Genomic DNA, 9606 nt, shown 5'->3' on the forward strand with positions numbered 1-9606 from the left:
GAATGTGTATGTTTCGTTTTTCACCATTATTTTTTTTCTCACATTTTTCTCCATTTTTGCCATTTTTTGTGTGTACTTTGCTTCATTTTTCTATGCCCTTCATTTAGCTGGCTTTGTTCTTTTTGGGGTACAGTTGTGCTCGTAGGGTTAAGTAGCCTCTGACTCGGACGAATAAGTAGCTGCAGATGCCGGATCCAAAAGTTGACGTCTGCGTTTTTCGAAAAAGGCGGTCTGATTGTTCTTAAGACTCCTAAGGGTTTAGGTTCTAAGAAAAAATGCTTGTATAAACTTGAAACTGTTTTTTATAAAGTTTTTGGAACTGTGAATATTTCTAATAAAATCTCTGGAAGATTATTATAAATATTAGAAACGAAAAAAAATAATCCAAACTAATGTTCCATTGATTAAAAACTACTATTAATTTATTTTAATGCTAATAGTTTTTTAAAAGCTTTAACATTTAAGCTGTGCAATGTAACGGAATGAATTCCTTGAGCCCGGCCTTAAATTTATTAAGCACAATGACCTGATTATGAATCTCCTAATCTTTTTAATGCTTCCTAATAATTTTCATAAAATAATCGTCTTATTTGGAATTCGATTTCCCTAGCTTTTATTTTAGCTAGTTCTTGGAAAAGTAACCATAATGATTTCTAAAATAGCTGCAAAAGTCACAATACCGCAGAAGTCTTATCGCGAATACTTTTCACGATTATTGGTTTAATTCCATTACGCAGAACTGCAAGTGAATGTAATTCCAGCATAAAAACCCAACAAAAACTTGCCAGATAGTCACTGCAATTAATGGCATTTAACTATCAACCCTTGACCCACCGCCCGAGGAACAAAACTCCATGTTTTGGCACCCACTCTTCGTGAAAATTCCATGACAGCTGTCTAATTTGTCGCCGTAATTTGCGTTGACAAGTTGATTGTCCCGTTCATGCCAGCCACTCCCTAATTGCAGTTAGAGCCACTTACATAACCAGCAATGATAGACCCGATTACATGATTACACTGGCTGGTAGTGGCCCTCTACTGGGAGCTGGGACCTGGACCCACAGAGTCCCGGCCAAAATCCATGCGGCTTTCGCTTTCTATGCTTGTTTTCTGGCCTAGCGCATCCTCTGGCTGGTTGCTTGTTGGCCATTTGCATTGCACTCCGTCTGTCGGTCTAATGAAATTCTGTGTTGCCACTTTTCGACCTTCACTGGAGGGGGTAAGGCCCCCTGCTCAACTCCCCACTGCAGTTTTTGGCCAAACAAAACGCCCAAAACGGCGTCCATTCGTGGCCATGGCCATGACCATACTACTCCGTCTGGCCCCAGCTCTCATGCCTCTCGGTTGTTATTTTTGGCATCAGCAGCATCAGCATGGTAACGAAACGAAACGTGCCGCCTGCCAGACTGCATTTCCCGGCTCTGGCCGCGTGCCACCAGCTGCCTGTTGCCGGTTGGCGATGCACCGGCAAAACATTTAGGTAGTGTAGATTTCGGAAAACATTTTGGCCATTTATTAGGTCTAAAAAGGAAAATCCAATATTCGGTGTTCAAAACAAAATGTAATATTTTATCTAACAAATTGTCCATAATATATTTATTTTGAAAATGGGTTCAGGTTAAAGGTAGATTCTTCAGATTTATTTTTGTATAGGTATTGGAAGTATTTACTGAGAAATTTTTAGTGCCCAAATAAAAGCTGTGCAAAGTTTGTACAGCATAGGTAAAATTTAATTATAAATAATTATAATAATTATTTAAACAAAATATATTTACATTTAAATGAGAGACTGCCCTTAGTTATTGACCGTTTCTTCATTTTTCAATTTTTTCAGTAACTAAAATATTCAGCATACTTTTAAAACATTCAAGAAATATTCTACCAAACATTTTCTTCTTGTGCACTTATATCTGTGGCATTGGGGCGATGCCGGGCACTGGAGTTGGACTCTGATTTGTGTGGCGCTGCATCCTCTGGCGGTGGCGATGGTGGTGATGCTGGTGGTGAGGTGGTGGCATTGACATTGGCGGCGAAAGTGTGGCACCAGGCAGGCACACTTCGCAACGGTTGTATTTTTGGCTTGGTGCATGCCGCCATGCCATTCGGATGCCACACTGCGTATACGTAATGTGCGTCTGGTCTATTTTCGCGTGAGCCCAACCCCCAATGATTCCATTGAAAGAGCATGAATGGAGATTACGGCATTATGTTTAAGTTGGATCCTCCATGTCGCGTTAAAAAGTTTCGTAGAGTTCTTCAAGTCGAACTGAATATCCTCAGAACTTGCGACTTAGGCACTTCAACTTATCCACTCCACAACTTTCCGCTTGAAGTTGTCTTTCGCCCTCGTATGCGAATCCATTCCCATTTTTAATCTCACTCTCCTTACGATAATATGCACAATTTTTTCCAATGTCTGGCCAAAAACCGTCCACATGGCTGTCTTGTCTATTTTTTCAGTTTTTTCGTTTTTCCGTCTGTCTTTCGGCTTACTTCCCCGAACCGAACCATTCGATTTACATGCTTCGATACTTTGCGATTCTCCGACTCCGTCGCCAACTAGCAACTTCATCTCGCCCGGCGTATGGGTATTTTTCTGCTGGTCTTCCCTATTTTATTTTTTCTTTTTCCGTTCGCTTTTTGCTCGTTTGCATATTAAAATTTCATATATGAATTTTTGCTTTATTAATATATCTTGCAGTTATTTTCGTTGGTTGGCTACGGGTTAGTTGGGTTCTTGCTCCATTTGCCCCATCAAACTGCATGCTGAAATTAAATTTCATTTGTGTCTTCACAGCTTAGTGAGGAGAATACATATATGTGCGGAAGAGGATGGTAAGAGAGCATTGCGGTTCTGGGTTTTGCATCTGGCTGTGGATGGTTGGGGATCTGGATCTGGGGATCCGGGGCTTAGCCAGCGCGAATTATTGAATTATTTCGCCAGCAGCTGGTAAATTCGATTTGCTCGCTGGCTGCCGCATATCACTTGCAGCATAGCATATGTATCCGGATCTGAGTATCTTCTCTATCTCTCTATCTCATGTACATAGCTATATTCCATATTCCCATCAGCGTTCGGAGTTCAACTAATTTGTTTTTACTTCATTGCATCGACGGAGCGTCGATGACGATGGCGACGTCATTGAAAATTAGACAAATTGGAAGAGTCAAAAAGGCAAAAAATATAAAAATAATGTGAGTGGGGAAAGGGAAATCAGCCATTCCATAAACACCAGAAAGTGTTGTGTGTCTGCGTTGAGTGCGAAGAAGTTGGCGAGCCAGACCCATACAGCTGCACAATCAATTTGCACACACCAATACAGCGATGGCATATCATTTAAGTAGCAAACATCGCGCCCCCAAATGTGATGGCAGTAGGGATATTCCATTTGCCCAAATGTGCCATTTACTATGCACATCAATTTTGGTTTATGATGGAAATTATTGGCTTAGTATTGATTGTTTTCAAAACACTTTGGGAACAACAAAACTAATCATACTTGGTAAAATTCGAAAATGTATAGGAACTTCATTAGCATAGACGGTATTATTTTTATAGAATTTGAAATATTGTGACATAACATTGAGTTTTTTAAGTTAAAGATCAAGTTGATATGCTTGTGTATTTATTGCTTTATAAATTCTATAATAAGTACAGAATTTAATAGGTTATATTTTAACAATCGTTAAGAGGTTATAAATATTTTGAGTTTTCTATAAATCACTAGGGTTTTGAAATCTCTTATAAAAGTGCCCACAAGTATGCAATGAAAAATACAAAATTCGCAAATCCTTCTATAAAGATTTCTCTTTTTTTTGTTTTAAGACTTTTGGAAAGAGAATAATGAAGCGAAATATACCCCTGACCATCCCTACTAAAAGACATTATATCTCCACTCTTTTGGTTGTTTTTGGCTTTTGTTTCTGTTGTTGTTTTTTTGTTGCTTATTCTTTTTGTGCGCTTCGACGCGTCACCGATTTACAGTGCGTGTGTGTGCGTGTCAGTGAGTTTATGTGTATGTGTGGGAAGTTTATTCAACCAAAGGTTCGGTTCATTGAACTTGGCCAAATGGAATGGCGAATATTCGGTTGTCGTAGGTTAGTTAGGCAGTGGCAGTCAGTCGCCCATTGTGCATTCACGAAATGAAGTTGCGGCGAGTTAAGCACCCTCACTCCCTCTCTTTCTTCGCCCATATGTCCTTCTCTTTCTTCACCGCCTGCTGCTGTCTCTTTCGCACGCGGAGTATTTGGCATTTATGAGAACGCACAAAAGACGAACGGAATGAATGAATGGGTGGTTGACAAACTGACTTGACTGACTGACGAAAACTGTGACGAAAAGTGCATTGGCAAATGCATTCGCACTCACACACACACACGGCACATACACAAATGCACATATCAAAAGCGCATAAAAAGCAATAAGTGAGCACTTTATGGCACTGAGGAAACGACGTTTGGGCAGCCTGCTCCATGTGTCGCATGTTTGGCAAGTGTGGGTTAAGCGCTGGGGGCTCAGGGGGGTCAATCGGGGGTTTTGGGGGCCGGACAGCCCGCGTAGGGCACAAAATAAACACTGATCGTAACGCAAATAAAACAACAAACAGCGGCTCAGTTCTGCAGTTTTCCAAGATATCGATAAAAGACCAATGAACCTATTAGTTCTCGAGTACTATGGACATATCAAATCTCGACCTCATATCAATCGAGTACTTCTTTACTTTATAAAAAGCGAATAGTTAAACAAGGAACTTTGATATGACTCATATTGTAAAAAAAATACTTTAAAGATTTTCAAAGTTTTTTTTATACCTAAAAACAAAAACGCAAAATTTAAAAAACAATTTTTTTTAATTTATTAAACATTTAAATGATAATTATTAAAATTTTTGGAATTTTTTTTTGCAAACCTAGCTACAGACATTCCTTCTACCCAAAAATATTTCCAGCTAGATCTGGTTGCCAAATAAGCCCTTTTTTCTGTCCTATGAAATCGTACGCCTTGATGGCTTCTGCTCTGCTTTGATTCCGCTGCCTTTCAATTGTCACCGACGAAGATCCACAAGTCAACGCCAACTTACCACAAAATCTGCGGCTGGGAAAGGGGCAGAGGCAGGAGGCCTGGTTCGGATTGGTGGCGTCTTGAGGCAAAGTCAGTTGGCTGCAGCCAGAAGACCCGAGTGACGGAGGCCCAAAGCTTTCATAGACGAAATATGAGGCGCAACCGAAATGGCAAACGAAGCCGGGTCGGAACCAGTAGACCAATCTTCTGCTTTTGCTCCCTACTTCCACATACACCGCTCTACGCTCATTTTGCATATGGGTAATTTGAGAACATTTGCGCTTTAACTGCATGGGAAAAACAAAAATAAAAGAAAGAGTGCAGCCGGCAAAAAAGAACGAAAGATCCAGTAAGAAAAATATGTGCACATGTCGCCTGCTTTGGCCTGGATATCTACAGTCGGTCTTCGTTAACTCATATTTCAAACATTTTTAACAAGAAACTTGAAGTTTATATTTTGTAATATAATAATAACTATTTGTTACAAAAGAGAATATGAATTTTAAAACATTGAATATTTTATAATCCTATTACTCTCATTTTAACAATAAGATTAATTTAAGACAAGATTTAAGCCGTTGTTAGAATTTTATATATAAATAATATTATAATATTAACATAAAATATATTGAAGATCATTTTGAAGAATATAATAATAATAATTTTTTTTCTTACCTCTTTCGGTTTTTTTTGAGTTTGTAATTTTATTGTAACGATTCCAATTATAAGTAAAAAATATAAAAAAAATCCTAGAGCAATCCTTTCTACCTTTAAAGTCAGTAAATAAAATTGGCCTTATAAAGCTACTGATTATACCAGTGCAACTTAGTCAATCCCGACTGTGGGCACATATCTCGGCGGCCATGTCCATGGTGTAGTGCTTTCAAAGGCCTAAACCGATGTCGCCTTGTTGCTGGTTGTTGGTAGTTCGTAGTCGAGTTGTTGCTGCTATTGTAACTGACTTTGAGGGCTTCATCATCTGCTTTCGGCTGGTTACTTGGCTCCGCCGACGAAAACTGACAGCGACCATGGAGTTGAGTCGAGCAGATCCAAGTGGTACGGTATGGTATGGTGTGGTATGGTACGGTATGGTGTGGAGTGGTGTGGCATCGCATAGTGTGGAGTGGCTTAGGCTTAGGTTTTGGAGTAGGCGCTTCCAAGGGTAGGAGACACCAACAACAACGTCAACTGGCGGCGCATTTCAAGTTGACTTTATTTTCAGCGTCTACTCGGCCGATGTCCGTCTTTGGGTCTTTTGGTCTTTTCGTTCCCTCGGTCTCTGGGCCTCTTGGTTTGCGTTTTTACTTTGCACTCTCTTTATTTGCATTTCTTTTTAGCCTTTTTTTTTGTAAGTTCCTTTGGCTCCGAAACTTGATGAATTGGGAATTAATTCCTTTTGACATTGTTTTTTTTTAGCATGCGAAAAAAGTTTAGAATGGCTCTCGAGCGAAGCATGTCCCAGTCCAGTCCATTTAAGTTTTTGTAAGGCATAAGAATAGGACATAAGTACAATTATAATGAAAAAATTTAGAAGAAAATTACAACATAATATAAATATCAATTTATAAATTATAATATTTAAAAGATCTTTTTTTGGCTATATTTGTATTTATTATATTAGTTAGTTATTAGTTATATTATATTTATTGGACGTAAATAATATTTATTTTAATTTCAGTCTGACCTTTTTTTGTATCCTCATGCCTGTTTTTCGAGATTCTTTTTCTGCTGGCATTTTGGGCATTTGATATCTTTTGTGGCTGGACTCAATGAATTTGTTCTTCAACTGGCACTCTCACTGTCACTCACTCCCTTTTCAGGCACACATGCAGGCATTTATTTACACATTGGCTAAGCCTGTGACATTTTTGCTACTCCCCCCCTCCCCTCACCGTCCTTAACCCTTTCCCCTTGGGATTCCCCCAATTCATCGCTTTGGCTAAAGTTCATTGCACTTTTTGCGCAGAATTTGTTGCCTAACCAGCCGAAGAACAAACGCACAGGCGGACAATTTGTGTTGTTGTTATTGCTGCTGCTGCTATTGTTATTGTTTTTGTATTTGTTGCCTTTATTGTTGTTGGTCTCCTACTCTTTGGCTTTTTAGTTTCCTTGTGTGCGTCTGTATGTGTGAGTGTTTTTTTCGTGTTTGGCGTTAACATTGGCAGCAGGTGTTTGACATTGCGTCAAAGGTATTGCTGTTGCTGCACAGCGAGAAAAACAAAGGGCTTTAAATATTATTATTTATTATTTAAATATTATTAAATCCACTACAATATATTCATTTCATTTCTGTAATGATGTAATGCATAAAAGGTCTAGGTTTAAAGGGTTTTAAAAGGTTTAAAATTCTAATCTAATTCTGTAAAATTTTAAAAAACGTACAATCCCAAAATAATTCTGAAATGTAATTTTTAAATTATTAGCATAAGATTTGCAAAATTCAAGAACATATAAATAAATACATTTTAAGTTTGTATTTATTAAATTAATATTTAATAGTGTCAAAGTATTTCAGATTATTTTCTCCTTATATTGGTATTGGGTAATTATATTAAGACACTAAAAATATACCTGCCTAATAAATTTTAATCTTTTCTTTTTCACCGATTCAAATTAATCTCTGATCTGCAGATGCAATTTCTCTCTATGTGCGGTGGTTGCTTTTGTTGTTGCCGATGTTGCTGCTGCAGTTGCTGCTGCTGCTTTTGCTTTTGCTGCTGCCACGGACTGGTTGCCGTAGCCTGCCTCAATGCCTGACAGCCTGCCACAGGAAGCCATACAGTATTTCGCCCTGCTGGAGAGTGTGCGAGTGTGCTGGCCAAGTTGTTTTCATTGTTAACAAGCTTTCTGTTGTTGTAGGTCGCAAAATGTGAGCCAAATGCGAGGGCGAGCGGGGCGTGGGATGTGGGATGGCGAGCCATTTCAGCTTATGCGAAATTAACTTTCGGCGTGTAAATGGCTTGCACAATTAGAGCTTGAATTGTTTTTTTTTCGAGCGTTGCAAGGGTGCTAATTATGTAAATATGTTGTAGGGAGAAAAGTTTTGCAGATGGTCTCCTATTTTCAAAAAAGCATCTGTCAGTGGAGTTTCAGTTAAATTATTTTTCTAGGAGTATCATTAATAAAACATATGGTCAGTTAAAGCTAGGATATCTGAATTACTACCTTATGGTGAATAATATATTTTAAAAAGATTTTTCAAAGAGAAACACCCATACTTCCTTTTAATAAATTGAACAAACGATTGACTACTGATCAGCTTAATGATGCTAAAAAAGCTTAATAAAATCCGTTCCTATTTAAAATAATTCATTATACATCCTTCAAATTCCATAAGCCTGCTACTCGTAAGTGGATAATAACCCCTGGCCATTTTCAAATACCAAACCGATTGAGGTCCTTCAAAGGCCTTTTGCCCACAACTGAACGCACGAATAAGTTTTCACAACTAACCGACCAATCGGGCCAAATGGAAAACTAAATCAAATAGGACTCGAGCTGAAAGTCAGGCGGAAGGCACTCGATGCGGTGCTCGATATGCCGATGAATATATATTCTAAAATAAATATCTGTTCGATTGCCAAACCCTCCTAACCTCCCCCTGCTTATATTGATGACGGCTAATTTGATGCCCATTTGCAATGGGTTTTTCCACGATTTTTTTTTGTGTTGAGCTTCTCTTTTTTGCCATTGGCCAACCAGCTGCAATTGAAAGCAAATATTGCGTATACGCCCCCGGTTCGCCGGCACTTACGCATGATGTTCTGTTTGGCCATTTCTTTTTAGCCCTGCTGCTGCTGTTTTTGTAATTTTTCTAAGCAGCCGAGGGTTTGGGTTGGATTGGGTTTGGGCTTGGGTGGGTTGGTTGAAGTCTGCATGCATAATGCATGTGTAAACGCATAAAAGGATATTGATCTGCCCCCAGCCAACAAAGCGACCGCTATGCATCAGCCGGGGTTTTTTTCCAGGGGGCGGTGGGCTGTGGGCTGTGGGGCATACCATCAGCCGCAAAACTTTTTTTTTCGCAGTGAGAAGGAGTTGGCTAAGACAGCGAGAGTGCTGCAGGCCTCGAAAATTGCGTTCGCATTTCTGTATAATTTTTCCCCCTTCAGTTCAACAGAATGCATACGGGGTATTGGTATAGGTATATAATGTGTTTGGAGGGGTTTTTGTATATATACTTCGGCCATTATATGCAATTCTGCGGCACAACTTACGCACTTTTCGTTGTGCGTTTTTGTTTTTGTGCTCGCATGCGTCACACGTCCTGCGTGAGGTTTTCCCGCTCCTACTCCCGCTTTTCTTCTCCTGAGTGCGTGAGTTTGTGCTGCTTATGCAATATTTATAATTATAATCATATTTTCCATTCCCATTGCCGCACAATGCATATAACTCTAGCGACTCATTCTGCCGCACTGCTGCACCGTGCTCAGCCTTAAATTGCATTTAAAAGATTCCCATTTCCATTCCCATTCCGAATCCCAATCCCATTTCCACTACCAAGAAGTCCTTCTGCTTCTTTTTTTTATGAGCTACTCGCCTTG

Source organism: Drosophila takahashii, chromosome 3R (genome assembly GCF_030179915.1).
Source record: "Drosophila takahashii strain IR98-3 E-12201 chromosome 3R, DtakHiC1v2, whole genome shotgun sequence".
Taxonomy (NCBI): Eukaryota; Metazoa; Arthropoda; class Insecta; order Diptera; family Drosophilidae; genus Drosophila; species Drosophila takahashii.